Raw genomic sequence first — 20,753 nt, 5'->3', positions numbered from 1 at the left:
TCCCTCTCCTTTTTAGTTGGAAGTTTGCTAAAGGATCAATGGAGAATACATTTTTCTATTCTGCAGCATCAATTACGGTGACCCTGGGTGTAAATTTATTGATTTTTCTTATTAGTACCTTATCACCAGTTATTCACAGCATGGTGTTTATTAATTAGTAAGGAAAATAAAGATTCATTTGTGAAAAATCTTCCTTTTAAGTTCTGTACCTAACACATTCATAGCTATATGAGATTTCCTAATTGTATTCCGCCTTTATGAACTACCATACAGTATTTCATACTCTATTCTTGTTGTTTTTCTTATAATCCTGAAAGGAGTTAGAATTATGTCAACTATGTGTCTGAGGTAACAGAAGTTGCCCATTTTGACTGTTGACTTTCAGAAGTTATATAAGTCTCCTGCATGTTATACGTATGATAGCCTCTTTATTCTGAAAGGAAAACAATGGGATGGAATGGAATGCTAAATCAAGAACATATTCCCCCAGGAGCAAAAAGAGGGGGAGGAGGAGATGGAGCAGAGCTTATTGTGCTGTTTCCTAAACAGAGATAAACTTCTGAGTTATCTCTGACAAAAAGATACCGTGTAGATACCGTGAAACCAGTTGTTAATATAACAGTCTTGCTAAGAAGCTTTTTACAGTTTGGGGTGAGGACAGAGGAAAAAATCAGATTATGATCCGTCTTTCCCCCTCCCCTGAGTCTTTTTCCATGAATGTGTAACTTCCCAAGTTTTTCAAAGTTTCTGAAGTGAAATAAGTAGCTAGTCCAGGTAACACCTGTATTCTGTCTTTTTGTGGGAGCTTGACACCTCAGTCCATGACATATTAGTTAATGGGTGGATGGAAGAAGATGAAATATTTAAATTAACATTTTTTTTTCTTGTAAAGTACATGATTAATAACACCCTTAAGAACAGTGAATAACATTTGTATTAAAGTTTAATACCACAGTTACAGGGTCATTTTAAATTATAACAATTTAACAAGACAAAACGTGTACTTCAGGGTTGTTATCAGTTTATAGCAATTGCAGCAAAGGAATTATTGTTGGATTCAAGACATCAGATTATAGAGCACACAAATTTATTCTTAGTACTCAGCCCTTCTGTTTCTATTTATGAATAGCAGAATGGCAATCATTTTGTAAAAGAAGAAATGAGTAACATTTTGAGTACAATAAAAACAAGAATCATTCAACAATTACTTTTTTTGGGGTGTGGGGTCAGGGATAGGGGGATTAAAATCTATCAAAATTAACTTGTAAAGGCTTTAGCTAGGTTTTCTTTGCAATGTGAATTTTGAAAATAATAGAAACCCTGATCATACTGCTTTGTTTGAAGAGGAGTAATTCTTTCCATTAAAAAATATTGTTGAGCTACTACAAAAATTCTTCATAACTATCTGCCTGGACGAGCAGATTGCAAAATACAGTTCTATTCCTCTGTTATGAAAGCCATACTAGTTTGTATGAAGCCTCACTTTAGTATCAGGTAGACACAACATCTTTAGAGGGGTATCTTTCTGAGGACTGTAAACATGTATGTATCTGGTAGAAAGAGACACACTGAGTGCCCTGACTGGAAATCCCTTAATATCCAGAACATGAAATAACATCAGATTGGTAGACAAAATACCCAGCTTCAGATTACAAAATGGGTCTGTTTTGATTGGAAAATTAGTTGTTTGTAAAAAGAAAAAAGAACCAGAAAGCAACAAAAACAAATACAGTAAAATAAAGCTGTTAGTTGATGTCTCTTACATAACAAAAGTTGCATTCATAATAATTTGAATAAAATAATTTCATTTTCAATAGTTCAGCCATTCCAGAAAACATACAATGATACCTTTCTGCAGTTTTGCTCAAATCTGATGTAAGCCACAGTTTAAATCATATTTAATATGTAATAACAAATTGATCTTCAGTTGAATAATTGCATGTGAAACCCAGTTGATTATTTATTTATTTATTTATCTATTTATTTATTGAATTGTGATATAATGAAGGAAAAATCAGGCTTCACTTAGAAATATATGATCTTATATTCAGCAACAAGGGACACATTTGTTCCCTGGAATCATCATTCCTTTTCTCAAGTACTGATATTATAACTCAGTTCTGGAGACAGTTTATGATATTAGCAGAACCCTCTGGTGGAATCAAGTTACATGTATTATTGGACATGCTAACATTAGGGTTACTATTGTCTATATATTTTCCACATTAGGTTTTGTTCGGTTTACTAATCAGTATTAGTTCCTGAGAGTCTGGACTCGCAGAGCTCTGAGGGTCAAAGCTAGCCATATTCTATTACAAGCACCATTACTGAGATTATTGATTTTTGAAGTGTATTTTCGCTTTTCTTTACTATTTAAATACATTATTATTATTGATGATTATGAGAAAGGCAAAAAGTAGATGTTGATTTCCCACCTTGCTTTATTCATGCAATATAGTCAGTAGAGTTAACATTAAAATCTCCATTAACCTCAGCAGTATTACTATCGATGATTTCGTAGAATATAATGGCAATGGTGATTCACCAGGTACAAGTTTATTTATTAAAAAAAATAAATAAATATGAAAGCTTTATTATATTAAAATTTCAATACCTTATAAGTGAGCATATTTCTATGCATTCTTAAACACTAATACCCTCAAATGTTAACCACAGGAATAGGCCAATTAGAAATAGTGATACCTCTTTTACTGGAGGAATAGATATTCTTGCTTCAGTTAAGAAAAATAAATGAAAGTTGAAGACATTCCAATCCTGCAATATTAGGAGCTGGAGTACTTCTTGGACAAATCAGTTGCTAAATGCTTGTTAAATTGATAGTGTTAATCTACTTCTCTGTCTCCATTTAGAAATAACCTAGAGCTTTAAAATTCCAACTCTTAGTCTAGTAAATCACAGAATCACAGAATCACAGAATTTCTAGGTTGGAAGAGACCTCAAGATCATCGAGTCCAACCTCTGACCTAACACTAACAGTCCCCACTAAACCATATCACTAAGCTCTACATCTAAACATCTTTTAAAGACTTCCAGGGATGGTGACTCCACCACTTCCCTGGGCAGCCTGTTTCAATGTCTAACAACCCTTTCGGTAAAGAAGTTCTTCCTAACATCCAACCTAAAACTCCCCTGGTGCAACTTAAGCCCATTCCCCCTCGTCCTGTCACCAGGCACACGGGAGAACAGGCCAACCCCCACCTCGCTACAGCCTCCTTTAAGGTATCTGTAAAGAGCAATAAGGTTGCCCCTGAGCCTCCTTTTCTCCAGGCTGAACAAGCCCAGGTCCCTCAGCCGCTCCTCGTAGGACTTGTTCTCCAGGCCCCTCACCAGCTTTGTCGCCCTTCTCTGGACCTGCTCAAGCACGTCGATGTCCTTCTTGTAGCGAGGGGTCCAAAACTGAACACAGTACTCAAGGTGCGGCCTCACCAGAGCCGAGTACAGGGGGATGATCACCTCCCTAGCCCTGCTAGTCACACTGTTTCTTATGCAAGCCAGGATGCTGTTGGCCTTCTTGGCCACCTGAGCACACTGCTGGCTCATATTCAGCTGACTATCCACCATCACTCCCAGGTCCTTCTCTGCCTGGCAGCTCTCCAACCACTCATCTCTCAGCCTGTAGATCTGCTTGGGGTTATTGCACCCCAGGTGCAGGACCTGGCACTTGGCCTTGTTAAACTTCATGCAGTTGACCTCAGCCCATCGGTGCAGCCTACCCAGATCCTCCTGCAGAGCCTTCCTACCCTCAAGCAGATCGATACACGCACCTAGCTTGGTGTCATCTGCAAACTTACTGAGGGTGCACTCAATGCCCTCGTCCAGATCATTGATGAAGATATTAAAGAGGACCAGCCCCAGCACTGAGCCCTGGGGAACACCACTAGTGACTGGCCTCCAACGGACTTGACTCCATTTACCACGACTCTTTGGGCCCAGCTATCCAGCCAGTTTCTAACCCAACGAAGCGTGCGCCAGTCCAAGTCAAGAGCAGCCAGTTTCTTCAGGAGAATGCTGTGGGAGACGGTGTCAAAAGCCTTGCTGAAGTCAAGGTAGACCACATCCACAGCCTTTCCCTCATCCACCCAGCGCGTCACTTTATCATAGAAGGAGATCAGGTTCATCAAGCAGGATCTGCCTTTCATAAACCCATGCTGACTGGGCCTGATCGCCTGCTTCCCCTGCAAGTGCTGCATGATGACACTCAAGAGGATCTGCTCCATGAGCTTCCCTGGCACTGAGGTCAAACTGACAGGCCTGTAGTTTCCCGGGTCTGCCCTCCGGCCCTTCTTGTAGATGGGCGTCACGTTTGCTAGCTGCCAGTCAACTGGGACCTCCCCTGATATCCAGGACTGCTGATAAATGATGGATAGTGTCTTGGCCAGCTCCTCTTTGAGTTCACTCAGTACCCTTGGGTGGATCCCATCCGGCCCCATCGACTTGTGCACATCCAAGTGCCATACCAGGTCACCAACCAGTTCTTCGTGGATAGTGAGGGCCACATCCTGCTCCCCATCCCCTTCCACCAGCTCAGGGTACTGGGTATCCAGAGAGCAACCGGTATTGCCGCTAAAGACTGAGGCAAAGAAGGCATTAAGCACCTCCGCCTTTTCCTCATCTCTTGTAACTAAGTTTCCCCCCGCATCCAGTAAAGAATGGAGATTCTCCTTAGTCCTCCTTTTTGTGTTGATGTATTTATAGAAACGTTTTTTGTTATCTTTAACGGCAGTAGCCAGATTGAGCTCCAGATGAGCTTTGGCCTTCCTAATTTTGTCCCTGCACAGCCTCGCTGCATCCTTATAGTCCTCCCTAGTGGCCTGCCCACTTTTCCAAAGATTATAAACCCTCTTTTTTTTCCTAAGCTCAAGCCACAATTCTCTGTTGAGCCAGGCTGGTCTTTTTCCCCGCCAGCTCATCTTTGGGCACGTGGGGACAGACCGTTCCTGTGCCATTAAGATTTCCCTCTTTAAGAGTGCCCAGCCTTCCTGGACCCGTCTGCCCTTCAGAACCGCCTCCCAAGGGACTCCACCAACCAGTGTCCTGAGCAGCTCAAAGTCAGCCCTCCGAAAGTCCAATACAGTGGTTTTACTGATCTCCTTCCTTGCCTCGCCAAGAATAGTGAACTCTACCATTTCGTGGTCACTCTGCCCAAGACAGCTCCCGACAATCACATCCTCCACCAGTCTTTCTCTGTTTGTGAAGAGAAGGTCTAGCAGGGCACCACCCCTGCTAGGTTCACTAACCAGCTGCGTCAGGAAGCTATCTTCCACGCTCTCCAGAAACCTCCTAGACTGCTTTCTCTGGGCTGTGTTGTGCTTCCAGGATATGTCAGGGAAGTTGAAGTCCCCCACGAGAACAAGCGCTGAAGATTTCGCAACTTCTGTCAGTTGCCTGTAGAACTCCTCATCCGTCTCCTCATCCTGGTTTGGCAGTCTATAGCAGACCCCGACCAGGACACTAGCCTTGTTGTCCCTGCCGATCCTAACCCAAAGGGACTCGACCTTGTCATTCCCAGCCTCGAGTTCTACAACATCGAAAGATTCTCTAATATAGAGAGCCACACCACCACCCCTTCTGTGCTGCCTGTCCCTTTTGAAGAGTTTATAGCCAGGCATTGCAGCACTCCAGTCATGAGGGTGGTCCCACCACGTCTCCATGATGGCAACCAAGTCATAGCCTGCCTGCTGCACGATGGCTTCCAGCTCCTCCTGTTTGTTACCCATGCTGCGTGCATTGGTGTAGATGCACTTCAGTTGTGCCATTGCCTTATCCCCCGGCCTTGCCATTTTTCCCCCTGGCACAGCTCCAACAAGCCTTGCTTCAGCCCCATCCCCCTTCTTACCTAGTTTAAAGCCCTCTCAATGAGCCCTGCCAGCTCCTGGCCCAGGATCCCTTTTCCCCTAAGAGATAGGGACCCGTCTGCGGCCATCAGGCTGGGTGCCAAGTAAAGTGCCCCATGGTCAAAAAAAAACAAGATTTCTGTGCTGGCACCAGCCTCTGAGCCATGTGTTTATCAGGTGGGTTTTCCATGTCCTCTCTGTACCCCTCCCTGCCACCGCAGGGATGGATGAAAACACCACCTGCACTCCCGCTCCCTCCACTAATCGTCCCAGCCCCCTAAAGTCTCGTTTGATAGCCTTGAGGCTTCTCTCTTCAATGTTGTCACTACCTGCCTGGACTATCAAAAGAGGATAATAATCAGAGGGGCGTACCAGGTTGGGAAGCTTCCTGGCAACGTCCCTGACCCTGGCCCCAGGGAGGCAGCAGACTTCCCTATGGGTAGGGTCAGGCCGACAAATAGGGCCCTCTGTTCCCCTAAGAAGAGAGTCTCCCACAACAATAACCCTTCTGTCTTTCTTGATGGAGGCAGTCCTGAGGCATGGAGTTGACCTCCTCGCCCTAGGCATCCTCCTAAGAACACTTGCTACCTCTTCCTCACCCACCGGTCTGTTGAGCTCCATAACGTATTAAAAATATATATATATTAAATAACATATTAAAAAAAAAAATTGCAAAGCATTTCTGGAAAGTGCTCTAACTGAAAATGTTACATCAAAATGAACAGGTAACTCTTTATATATGTATTTATTAGGGGAAAAAAAAAAAAAAAAGAAATAAAAAAAGAAAAAAAAAGATTAAAAAGATATAAAAATTCTGCTTTCCAATCTGGAGATGAAAAAAAAAAAAAGTTTTGTAAACCATAACTAGATTCTCAGACTTCAATATCTGTATGGACTACACATGTTTAAAATTTATGCTATGATCAATCCTTCATTTCAATAAAGACCCTAAACATACAGAGGTCGTGAAGGTACTGTAAATGTACCTGTTGTCTGAAGAGTTTTCTCACTGATTTACATGTTGGGATGTATGGAATGGGCCTTCAGAATCCCTGTCTTCAAAGACACTGAAAAGTGAAGGACTTATAAAATTCTCTATCCATCTATTTATTTACTTATTATTTTTTAGCAGAAAGTCTTATATTCTTACTCTTGTATGAAAACAAAAACTTCACTAAAATTAAGATTTATTATTATTATTATTATTATTATTATTATTATTATTATTATTATTATTTTGCCTGTATGAAGATGGATACTGCAATAGTTAAACATTCAGTAGAATATACTTTTGTGACAAAGAACACTTTTACTCATGATTAACAGTTTTAGAGCAGTTTGGTAGCTTTGTCACACATACTGTGGTAATTACTGGCTTCAAGAAAATACCAAGTGCCTAAGAATATTTGAAATTTGGAGAAGGACATTTTTTCATGGATTGTAGTGATCAAGGAGTATTGGCTTTAAACTAAAAGAGGTAAGATTTAGATATTAGGAAGAAATTCTTTATTCAGAGGGTGGAGAGAGGAGCAGGTTGCCCAGAGACGTGTGTGCCTCATCCCTGAAAGTGTTCAAGGCCAGGTTGGATGGGGCTTTGAGCAACGTGGTCTAGTTGGAGGTGTCCCTGGCAGAGGGGTTTGGGGGAATTGGAGGGGGATGATGACTGGAACTAGATGATCTTCAAGGTCCCTTCCAAACCAAACCATTCTATGATTGAGTAAGAACATACAGTCATTACTATTATTTCTTTACAAATGAAATAAAGATCAGTTTGTAAGGCAGGAAAACATGAAAACTGTGAAACGGAAAGAGAGTTAAGAGAAGATGCTTTACTCGATCACTTCCCTTGGAAACACAGATGCATTATTTTATTGTTTCATGTTCAGTAAGTGATTACAATTAATGCTTTCCTAAAGATGAGCACAGTGTAGATTACAGTTACACACATACAGAACTTCTCATCAGCTTTATCTCGATGGAAATCAGGAAGCTCATAAAATCAATTACCGTAAACAAAAAATACTGTTAGTCTTCAGAAAGATGCAATAAAATCACAAACAAAGTCTATAAAATTTGTTGGTCTTGAATAGTGTATTCTTAAAAAAAAATCAGTTAGAACATTGAAATATAGTATTCTTTTCTCCTTTCAAATTGCAGTTCTATAAGTTAAACCCAGTGAATATAAAAAGGTCACACATACTATGAAAGACAAACCTGTGATCAATCATTTTGTGGACAAACAGAATTAATTTATATAATTATGGTGGCTTTAATTTATTAAGAAAACCTCATCTCCAGTTGAGGATGTCAGATCACTACCAAACTAATTTAAAAAATTGTCAAACGTACATAGGCACTTAATTAATTCTTGTCAGATACAGTAAGTGGCTTAAATAACTCCATTTTGGCTGCTGTGCCCCTCTGTGCCCTGTGGTGGGGCTGCTGGAGCTGGCTGGGATCAGTTCTATCCAATACGGGCAGCCTCATCCTCTCCTCACAGATGCCACCCTGCAGACCCCCACTGCCAATACTGCCATGGAAATACAGTGCAGAAAAAAAAAAAAGGCTACATCTATAATAGCATCTTTGTTGGTGACATGGACTGTGGGACTGAGTGTACCCTCAACAAGTTGTGGATGACACCAAACTGAGTGGTGTGGTCAGCACATTGGAGGGAAAGGATACCATCCAGAGGGACCTCAACAGATTTAAGAGGTAGGCCTATGCAAACCTCCTGAAGTTCAACAAGGCCAAGTGCAAGGGTTAACCCCAAACACCAGTACAGGCTGGGCAATGAGTGGATTGAGAGCAGCCCTGCAGAGAAGGACCTGGAGGTACTGGTGGATAAAAAAATGAACATGAACTGTGCACTTGCAGCACAGAAAGCCAATCATATCCTGGGCAGCACCAAAAGAAGAACGGCTAGCAGGTTAAGGGAGGTAATTCTCCCCCTCTGTTCTTTTCTCATGAGATCCCATCTGGAGTTCTGCATTCAGCTCTAGGACTCCCAGCATAAGAAAGACTGGTTAGAGAAGGTCCAGAGGACCATGAAGATGATCAGAGGGCTGGAACACCTCTCCTTTGAAGAGAAGCTGAGAGAGTTGGGGTTGTTCTGCTTAGAGAAGAAATGAATCCAAGGAGACCTTATAATGGCTTTCCAACACTTAAAGGGGACTACAAGAAAGGAGAGGGACTCTTTAGCAGGGAGTGTAGTGATAGGATGACGAGTAGCAACGTTAAATTAAAAGAGGCTATGTTTAGACTAGGCATTAGGAAGAATGCTTTTCCTCTGAGGGTGGCAAGTCACTGGAGCAAGTTGCCCAGAGAAGTTGTGGATGCTCCATCCCTGGAAGTGTTCAAAGCCAGGTTGGATGGGGCTTTGAGCAATGTGGTCTAGTGGAAGATGTCCCTGACCATGACAGAGGGTTTGGTAATATATGATCTTTAATGTCCCTTAAACCATCTTGATTCTATGATAGCATATTAATCAGTCTCAGGGAACTTTCTCAGGCACCAGAATTTGTTTTTGAACTCAAGTTGCTATAAGGTCAAGGTCTTGGATTATGCCTAATAACAACCTGTGAAACCATTCCTGTGTGTGACTGATAGACACACAGAATCATAGAAATATTTCATGCAAGGCATTTGTAGTCCAGCCTCATGATTAAAGCAGGACCATCACCAATACTGCATCAGGTCACACCTTTGTCTGTCTCCAAGGGTGATGCCACAAATGCTGTAGGAAACCTTCTGCATTAAATTCTTTGAGAAGCTCTTTGCTCAGCCAACTGGGACCTCTGCCAAAATTCCCAGTCATCCTGCACAGTGGGGTAGTTTGCCCCTGAATTCCCAATATATTTTATTTCAAAATCAATTACTTCTCCTCGTTGCTTTTCTCCTACTTCCTGGCAGTTTCCCCAGGGATCACTTGCTTAAATAGTGTCTGTTCTTACTGAGTACAGCGACCTATCTCTGGTGCTTATCTTCCCACCCTTCCTACAAGGAAGACCATTTAACAGCCAGTGCAGCCTAGGTTGCTGTATCTGGGTGTATTTGTCACAACATCTCCCCTGTTTGTGAGCAGAGGTCAGGAGGAGCATTATACCTTTTTGGCCCCTCTAGTGATTGCATTGTGAAGCTGTCACCCACACTGTCTGGAGACTTCCGAGACTGCTGACATAACTCTGTGCTACACTTTGAGAGCTAGCACAAACCAGGAACCATTCTGAAAAGACACTTTGGACATTAAGCTGCTTTGGTTTAGTACATAAGATAGCTTAATAGTGAGGATGTCAGCCACATCAAACAACTGACCTCATCGCCAGAAAATAAATGGTTCTGGACACATCGCTTAATTAGAACAGACTACTAAGACTAGTACATTAACTTTTAAATGAATAAATGTTAATTTTAGAATAATAATAATAATAATAGTATTTAAGATTTTTCAAAATTTTCTCTTCCTCTAAAGCTGCCTAATGAAAGGTTAATACTATATATGCTGTCTCTGAAGAATTAAATTTATACTTAGATAATAAAAGTCTTTTCAACTAAACTGAATTCCTGGAAAAGCAATTTGATCCAAAAGTAGATATTAATTTTGCTTCTGCCATATAATTCTGTGAAATGGTAAAGGCCAATGTTTTCACCACTGTACTTAGTGATATTCTTCTACTGGCAAAATCAGATCTGATTTTCTGGACCAGAAAATACACTAGATTTGTATTTCTATAAATTCTGTTATAGCTCAAATAATTAAAAAATAAAAGACTTTGAATACCATATTTAAGCCTATCACTTTCACATAAATAAACAAGTAAATAAATAAATAAAATTCAAGAGCAGTTCCTCCCAGGGAAAATATCATTCCTGGACTGTTGCCAAGGTCATTTCCTGTTTGTATTATCTACTATATATGTCTCTGTAATTCACTGTAGCCTCATGCAGGGGTTATTTTAACACGCGCATTAGTCTGGTCAAAAAATGACGATTGCTCTTGAAACAATGTTCTTTCTTTCACAGTTCATTTATACATTGCCAAGTTGTGTTCTTAACAGGGATCAATTTTGAAAATTATCTGTTGAATTTTCCGTGAGGTAATAATTATGTTTATATAGAAATAACTATTTTAGATGTACTGTCTCTATAGGTATGTGGAAAACTGGGATCAAATTAAGAAGGTGATTTTAGTCTTGTTTTTAGTTTTCAGTATCCTATTCTGTTATTAATTGGCAATAAATTAAATTAATCTTTCCCAAGTCTTTTTTTTTTTTTTTTTTCCCTGTAACAGTAATTGGTGAGTGATCTTCTCCCTGTTCCTATCTAGATACATTAGTGGATTTGATCATATTTTCTCCCCTGTCTTTCTAAGGAGAGGAAGAGAAAGCGTGGATTGGTGTGTACCTGTTGACCAGCCAAGGTTAACCTACCACAGATACCTAGTTAGTAAAGACCATGAATCTTGGAGACACAGACATATTTGAATTCCTACACTGACCCCAAGGCAAATTATACAGACGCATCTACCCCAACAAGTGTATCACTGGCACTCTGTCTTCACCACAGGGTGAAGATACCTGCCATCATACATGTATTTTCATCCTGAGATGTTCACAAGCACTCAAGTGAAGTACATACACTTTCTGAACAGATAACTAGGGATGACTTCAAGAAACAGTCCAGAAATTTGATCTGTTAGTCTGGGAACTACCTAAGGCCAGTCAATAGGAAATGAGGCATTGGCAGTATTTCTGAAATTGAATCACTTGGAAAGTAGCTACCTTAAAATTATATTGCTCTATTTTTAATTCATACTGCTGAGATTTCTTCTGAAGCTATGCATATAAGAAATCAGGGCTTCTTTTTCAAAATATCCTCACATTTCAGATCACTTTACTAGGAAGTAAAACAGGCTTTCTAAACCTTACTTATGCACAGAGCACATCTGATCAAGGAAGCATAAATAGTAAGTACAATGGAGTCCACAGACCACAGTACATACATGCAGACCACAGTATGCGTGAAGACTTTTGCTCATAGACTTTAGGCAACATTCAAGTTTAAGAATTATTTGTGTGCCAATTAATGTTTTGAGAAAGATTTTAAGTATCTGTTGTCACTCTGAAGTCTGCTGATTTCAGTCACAGCTGCATTCTCAAGTTAGCACAAAGCTAATAGTGATTAATCATTAATTTAAAGAATCCCTCTTTTCTCCCTCTGGAAACATCTGTACCACCTTCAGCCCATGCAAGGTCAAATCTCATAATCCTGTTTTTTGGACATCTGATGGAAGGAGGCTTGCCAGTCAGGTTGCAAGTTATGAACTTTCTAAGCAGCAGCATTTATATGCAGATAGTTCCAGCCATTCCTTAAGAAGTTGTCTTGCATAAGCCTACACCACAGTGTACATGACAGTATTTTATATTTGATTTGACTCAATTTGAGTTATCCTTTGGCTGAAAATTTAAGGCAGCTGCAGAGCTTCCAGAGCCCAGCTTTAATCTGCCTGATGATGCTCTGTACTGAGTCTAAGCATCACTAATGCCAACATTCGTATGTGACACTACAGTGGCAAACTGTAGACATAAAAAAACTTGTGAAACATGGACCCTTAGACTTAGCAAACGGTCTATATTTTCAATAGAAAATAAATTGACATAGAAATTTGGATGTATAAGCTCTCTCTATACATTCTGTAAGCGTAACTGTAAGTATATTGACATGAAGAACAAAGTAGTAGACTTTAAAATGTAACTGATGATTTTGAAGAAAGCAAAATCACATGGTGTGAAATATCAAAAAGGGTGTTCCATTTCAAGTATCTATCTTTATTCCTTAATAATTAATGAATATATAACTGCATTTTGGAGTTTATATTGATAAAGTTCCTGTTCTGTCTATCTTCCAAAAGTACCATTATCTTTAAAAAAGATTGGGAGTGAGGTAAACCATACATATAAAAATTTTTAGTAATATTTTTTATTAGGCTAATGGGTTTAGGAGAGTAGTTCATGACTTGCTTTTTGTCTGTTGTTTATCGTAGTTGTATCAATAATAAAACAGCAACTGTGATTCTAGGAAAGAAATTGCTCTGTTCAAATATATTGCTGTGTTAAATGCCTGTTCTTTTGACAAGAGGAATGCCCTCAGCTAGCAAGGATAGTGATATTCCTAGAAAGATGGTGAAAAAATGATTGCTTTACTCTGGATTAAGTGGTGAATCTTTTCTTATTTTCGTGATAGAAATGCATGTAAGACTCTTCACATTGATGTCCTTCAGGTGCATACTAATCTTACATAAATGGACTAAAAAAATAGTTAATGTAATAAATAAACTGAAGGTAATCACTGAATAATTGAGGAAGTTGCAAATTAATTATCTCAATGGAGTAAGTCCATTTAAACCCTGTTTGAATTTAGTCCATTTTGTTTAAAGAAATTTCACAAATAAATTGAATCCAAACCAAACCAAACAAAATGAAAAATAATAATAAAAAAAAAGCTTTAAATATATGAATAAATAAATTGACTAACTTTGATGATAATAGATATTTATGGTGAGGCCACATGTTTCCTTAATGATTACCTTTTGGTCTTAATGTTCAAGGATAATCAAATAAGTATTTTTTTTTTTTTAACAGTCTTCTGTATTTTCACTCCATACACTATCATTTTCAGAATTAATCTACTTGGATAGATCCAAGATGTTTCTGAACTTAGTTAAAGCATTTGCTTGAAAAACAGGAGAGTAAAACTTTTCATTTTACCCACTCAAAGGATTTCTTTGCTTTTTAACAAACCAAAGCAAATGTTTAAAGTAGGATCTCTGCATTCCCTTGGAGGGAAGCAACATAAAAAAGAACTACAGAAACTGAGGCACAAAGGAGAAAAACAATACACATGCAAGAGCTTTTCCTTCTCCAAGTAAATTTCACAATATTTAAATGTGCCTTTCAGCATTAGCACTAGACTAATGCTATTATCATAATTTATTAACCAGATCTTTTGTTCTATGTAGTAATACACTATGTTTCTATGCTGTGTATTTTTTATCCTGTGACCTAATTTGCGTAAAAGGAAACTCTTATAACTCCCTTGTTGTAATAAATAAAATGTTAATGAAGAACTACAGAGAAATCCCCTTTGCATTAGTTCCTTATTCCCAGGAACATCATCATAAATTTGTTTGCCTGGTTCTGACAATGGTAGTGATGTTCAAGCTGTAGGAAAGCAATAGTAACACTAAATGGTTCTGATGGAAAAGTTAAAGATATTCAAGACACTGTCATCAGGGATGGACTACGGGAAGTTATCTTTTAGAAGAGAAAGAAGAGAAACCTGATGGATTTGGCCACAATCCAATTTTTTTTTTATTTTTTTTTTTTACATTTATTATCTGCATTGATAAATACACTATGTGATGACTTTTCAGAAAATGTAAATTACGAAAAAAAAAAAGTTGCAAATAAACTTTTTTTTTTCCTTCTTCAGGCATGGTAAATTGTAGATTAGTACACCACTTCACTGCATATTGGTTATATTACTCATTAACTTTTGACAGTGACATCTTGGTAGAAGTATTAAATTTAAATAATATAAATCATTACATGTTTGCACCAATTATAGATTACTTGTTAGTATCTGTTTCATATTTACTTCATTAGAAATTACCAGGTATTGTTAGCCTTTAAACCAGGAAAAAATGGTAACCATTACCATTGTTATCCTTTAGAAACTTTAAGAACAGATGGAATGTTAAATCAATCATATGATGATGATATTCCATTTAAATAATTCACCTTTCACTACAAAAAATATATATACACCAGTTATAAATTGTATCCTGACTAGTTTGTTAATATTTGTACAGAACTGAAAATATGAAGGTTCATTATAAATTATAACAATGTATGGCCTCACTGTCTGATAAATCTTCAGGATTTGCTTTAGACAGCTCTTTGGATCTGAGGCATATTCCAGTCCTGAGGCACTCATATCAGAGAATTTGTCATTTCCTCTTCTCTGTAGATTAACAAACGCATTCTAGCACCAAAGAGTTCTTTCTTTAGAATGATCATGTCACTTCCATTTCTGATATAATTATAAAAATACATTTGCAATATTTTAGCAGATTTAAAGCCTGTTTAATCGGTAAACAATTATTCCTTCTATATTTCCAAGAGGGAGAGTTATGGTCATTAAGATCAACGGCTTAAGCAGATTAAAAAGAATGCTTATAGGAGGAAAAGTGTGTGTAGACCTCTTATCAGTTGTAAGGTAGCATTTCATGTTATTGGTCTTGGTCTTGAAGTACATGAGTAGTACTTCAAGAGTAATACGCAAAACAACTCACAAAATGGATCATCTGTTTGCCTGGTCCTGTTCTAGCACTACAACATGACTACAATGGGTAATGAGTTTTCATGAAGAGAGACAGTCAGTCCAGCTATTTTAGAACAGGACTGTTCAGTTAGTTGTGCTGAATAGGCAAAGTAGATGTAAATTTCAGCTTTTACTCTACATACTCTTTTGCTCAAGGATCTGTATTTTCTGTATGTCTGAATCAATGAATAAGTGCATGCCACATCAGATTTTTAAAATACATGTAAAAAATAGTAAAATAAATATTAAAATAAGCATTTTATTGTTATGTTGTCATGAACACTTCCTCTAATTGCATATGCTTATAGAAATAAATGATATTCCATATTTTCTCCTGATTTTCTTACAAATCATTTCCTCAGAGTGGAATCATATTGTCTAAAATACATAAAAATGCATAACAAAGAATTATATTTGTTCGGTTCTGTTAGCAATCCTGTATGTGTTTAAAAACATTTTTCAGGTGAAGAAAAGGCATTCATCATGCCAGGAAAGAAGATATCACAGAACAGATATATATTCAAAACGTCTTTGTGAATTCATATCATTTCTCCTGTAGCTCCTCAGATATCCCCTTATGAAAGTGCTTAGATTATGTGGACCAGTATGTTAAAATAAATGAATACATAAATAAATTCAGATTCCTAGCTAGGAAATTTTTATATTGAAATCAGCAAAAACTGTAGGACAAAAGTCCAAATGCTAATGTAGTTTGAAGCTTCATTTCTGCATATTTTTATATTTCAGTCCTATGGCATTTTCATTATCTTAAATACTCCAGCACTTTGAAAGGAACTTCAGAAGTCTCCTGGGTTTCCTGTCATGCTTCAGTTTATTCCCTGTTGATACTGAGACCTCAACATATTTAAGTTTAGCTTCAATTTCTGCACTCTTTATGATATAGCATCTGAGTCCACAGTTCATCAGTAGTTTTGTAGAGGAATGTTCATTTGTATCTTATGAGTTACAGGAGAAATTCACTTCTATATTTGAGGTATTCAGACCTTTATTTTCTGCCTACTCAGAGACTGACCTGTGTCTATTGTGGAATACCTGACAGATTCCCCATGAAGTAAAAATGAAAGATTAATTTTGATTATATATAAGATGTAAAGCAATCTGAGGTATAGGAAGGGTAGTTTTGTTGCTGTGGTCCATTTTTCAGCATCTGAAACACATCAGAGATGGATAATTTATGGTGGTTTAAATATACGCAAATTTAATCTTTTACTGTCCATATTAAACTTTTTTTTTTTTTTTTTTTTTTCAAGAAAGAAAGCAAAGAACTTTCAGATGTCTATAATTTCTTGCATTCTGATCTTGTTACGATTAGTTGTGCCAGAACTATCTGGAAAAAGTAATACTGTATTTATAGAATTGTACTTGATATAATGTTATTGCTGTGAAATAACTGAGGTGATAACATAGAATACATCAGTAGTATTTTATTTTTAAAAAGGAAAAACTGTCCATTAGTTTTGTTGTTGTTGTTTTGTTTTGTTTGTGAATGGAGTTAGCTATAACAAACTCACTGTAATCTGGGACTTCACCTCATTTTTTGCTGATGTGAATGCAGCCTGCATACCTTACAGGGATAGAGTTACTTCAAGGATACATAAATGTTTAAAAACAAACAAACATATTACAGTGGCATAAATTTATTACTGATTATCTGCTATGAAAATGCAAATAATCAGAGAAATTGTGTGTACAAAAATGAAAATTGTGTAGCATGCCAATAGCTTTTATTTATTCTCAATTGACAACAAAATGCCATCATATTTGATAATATGTACTTGCACATGTACTTAACAATGGAAGAGGAAAATTTGATTAATAAGCAGTTATGAAATTACTGAATATCATATTATGAAGACAGAGCAAAGGATTTGAAGTGACCTTGCAGTTACTGAACCCTTCTTTTGGTGTTATAGACATCACATCAGATAAGCTGATTTTATAAATTGATGCAATGTTTTCTCAAAATCAATGAGTGCTTTGCTTCCCACTGCCACTATTGGAAGACTATCAATTCTGATCACTAAAAATCTTTTCCTAACTCTCAAGTTAGCCTTGTTTAAAATTAAAACATAGTCACTGATTCATGAAAACAACAGTCTTTATCTTACACAACAATTTTTCCCACCATTTTTGTGTTCCATTCTATTAGCTTGCTTATATAGAATTAACACAGTTTTTTCTTTATTTATTTTTATTATACTACTGTATTTTCTTGTATTATGCTGTCAACCCAATAATAGTTCAGCTTGATTTCTCTTAAGAAATTGAGCAGATAGATACAATAGTCCAGCATAACGCTCACTAGTATCTTATAAATAAATGACTCTATTAACTGCACAGAGCCTTTCCTGATGCATCCTAAGCTTTTTTAATACACCAAGGTACCCATGGCTATGTCTGCAGCATTATAAGCATTTTCTTCAAGAAGTAAATACTTATGTCCAGTTGAATCCATTCAAGACTGTATTTCATATGTTGAACACTCCTTCTGGTCTCACTGTGGATGTGAAGAATAATCTTTTTTTTGGGGGGAAGAGAGGGGAAGGAGGAGATGGATAGATTTTTTGCAGCCCCAAACCCATGGGAATTAGGGTTATGTCATAGTAAACAAGATTAATGTTTTTAAAATGTAATATTGAAGTCTTGTTAAATTCTTGCCAACCTGATGTGAAGGCATATAGAGCTCTTGATAGTACTGCTGTGACAGCACATATAACATGGAGTAAGCACAATTTGGTAGTCTTATTCTGTAACAATTCAAAAGAATAGCCTCTGGAGTGAGCTGAAAATAACTTCACTGCCTAGGCTCTTATCCTTTTTTTTTTGGGACAAGCTAAGTATTTTTCTCCAAGACACAGCAGGATATTCCAAAAGGCAGGTGAGCTAATGAAATTACTGCTTATAGCAGTCACTCTTACTTTGAACTCTTCCATTTCATTTTTCTTGCTCCAATCTGATTCATCTTTTTTTTCCTGCTGTATCATATTCTGGTCTTATATTGGCAATATTTTCCAGCTTTATGCCATTGGCATATTTCATTAGGAAGTTCTTAATTTTTATTCCAATGAAATGTATGTCAATGTATCTGTCACACTATCTACAGTCCAGTGCTTTAAAATCTCATTCCATCTCATCACAGGAAGGATGTTCTGTTTCACTGTCAGTTTTTGAATGTCATGACTATTCCTGTAGTATTTCTGGTTTGAAAGCGTGAGGGATCCTCATGGGGACATTCATTGTGCTGGAATGTGTCCAGACAGATCTGGCACAGTTATATACCCATCTTCAACATCATCAGTTAATCATTTACCTCCACATTGAACATCACTGTAAGCTGAGGTAATGTATTTGCCTTTGTACCATGCTTAACTTGAAGATATAACTCATCTCTGCAAAGTGACCATGCGTTTTTCATTGATGTTTTATTATACAATATAATTTCTTTTTCTCAAAGGTTTAACTCAGTTTGCCTTTTGTAAATTCTTTTTATCCTTTCATATCTTGATCTCTGAAAAGTTTCTTTGTTATCTTCAAAATTTCTTTGTTATCGTCTTGTTAGAGATGGTTTATCATTTGGTTATATAAAAAGCCTTTACATAAAACTTTTTTTCACGGCATGGAGCCATCTTCACCCTAAAGAAATTTGACTGGCTGATTTATACTCCTCTAAGTCTCTCTATTATTCATCTTTGGAAATTAGAATATTAATTACAAATTTGCATTCATTTACCTTTGTAATTTAAACCAAACAAGTCTGACTGTGAATACAAAATTTTATGGCTACTTCCCTTCTATAGCCTTCCTTACTGTAAAACAAACAAACAAACAAACAAAAATCTCTAAAATAGCAACAGTATCTGTTGGTTTAGTGATTATTTACTGAAGAAATGTCAATTGTCATCTCCAGATTATCTGAACCCCCACTGTAAAGAGAATGTGTTTTAGTTCTCTCGTCATATTTTTCAGTTTATTAGACTACTGATGTACACAACTACCTCAACACTTCTACCTTTTCTGCTCTCTGATATGGACAGATAAGATTTGTGATAGCTGTGTTCTCGTTCTGCCTAATATTTTACAAAATGTTTGGTTTCACTATAGCCAAGGTTATTTTCTAGCCTTCATTTTGCAGAAATAATGTGATAATAATGAATATAGGAGAGATAGGGAATTGGATATGAGCAGTAAGTCTGATATTTATTATATTTAGTGTTTATAACAGGTACCTGCAAATAGTCCTGTAGTTGTCTTCTTCATTTTACATTACTATGCCATTCCTTTTCTGTATCTGAAAACAAAAAGAAAATAAGCTTCCTCCTCATTAAAGCTTTTCAAGTACTAGAAACTTCATGGAGCAGTTAAGGATTTTCTTTCTTTTTAATTGAAGCTTTACTTTTAAAACCATCTATGTGTTAGTTTAACCTTGATGCATATGCTTAGCTAGAGGCTAAGAAAAGAAAGGTTCACTATTAAATGACTCTTATTAATCAGCTTTAAATCTGATGAATAATACTTTACAACCTTTTTGACATATGGTAGGGTCTGCAGCAAGTTTGGCATAATGGTTTCACTTAATAAACACCTGATTAGCATTGTTTAACAGGTTTGGATTGCATGAAAACAGAAAAATGGCCACATACTGTCTACTTAATTCCTCATTAGCAGCCTTATATTCACTGTGTTTGACAGACTATACCAGCTTTGACACAAGGTGACCTCTTGCATGGGCCTGTTCATCACCTTCACTCTGTCATAAATGGAGTCAGTATAAATGTCAAAATGAATGTGCCATCAACAGAGATTTTTGAGAATTAGAATCCATCTGGTATCATAAAGGTTATTTTTTTCAACCTTATCATTATCATGATAATCATCAACCTTATCATGATGAAATTATATGGAGTAATAGGTAAAAATGTAAGGAGATAAAGCTGAAGTAAAATGTCTGGGTGTAGACTTTTATTTAACAGATATTGTACAAGCTTAAAGTTCACAGTATACAATTCATTTGAGAAATTAGAGAAAAATAATCATAGTTTCTAAATGCATTGTTCTTGAATATTAAACAAATATGAAAATATTTATTCAGTTAAAAGCTGTGGGGAGTTCTTTACCAGTATAATTTGGAAAAATATATTTCTAAAATATAATCCTTTTTGTCTTCGAACAGTGACTAGAGCTTTACAGCTTACTCATTCTACTTCCTTCCAGGAATTAATCACATCGATTCCTGGTATGGGTAAAAGAGGACAATTTTAACTTAAATGAATGGAGAATCTGGCATAGTACATCTGTTCTCCAGTATGAGCTCATCCTAACTTCTCCATCTGATAAAGCATAGTGTGATATCAGGCAGTGCAGTGATCATGGATTACAGTCACCACCAAGTGGCAAGCATTACATCAAAGCAGGAAATGTCCACTGAAGATCTGCAACTGATAGAAAATCTCGAGAATTTGTCAAAACACAAATTCTTACCCCAGTAGTAGAGTTTCA

This window comes from Aythya ferina (genome assembly GCF_964211825.1).
Source record: "Aythya ferina genome assembly, chromosome: 1".
NCBI lineage: Eukaryota > Metazoa > Chordata > Aves > Anseriformes > Anatidae > Aythya > Aythya ferina.
Note: the sequence above shows the minus strand (reverse complement) of the source record.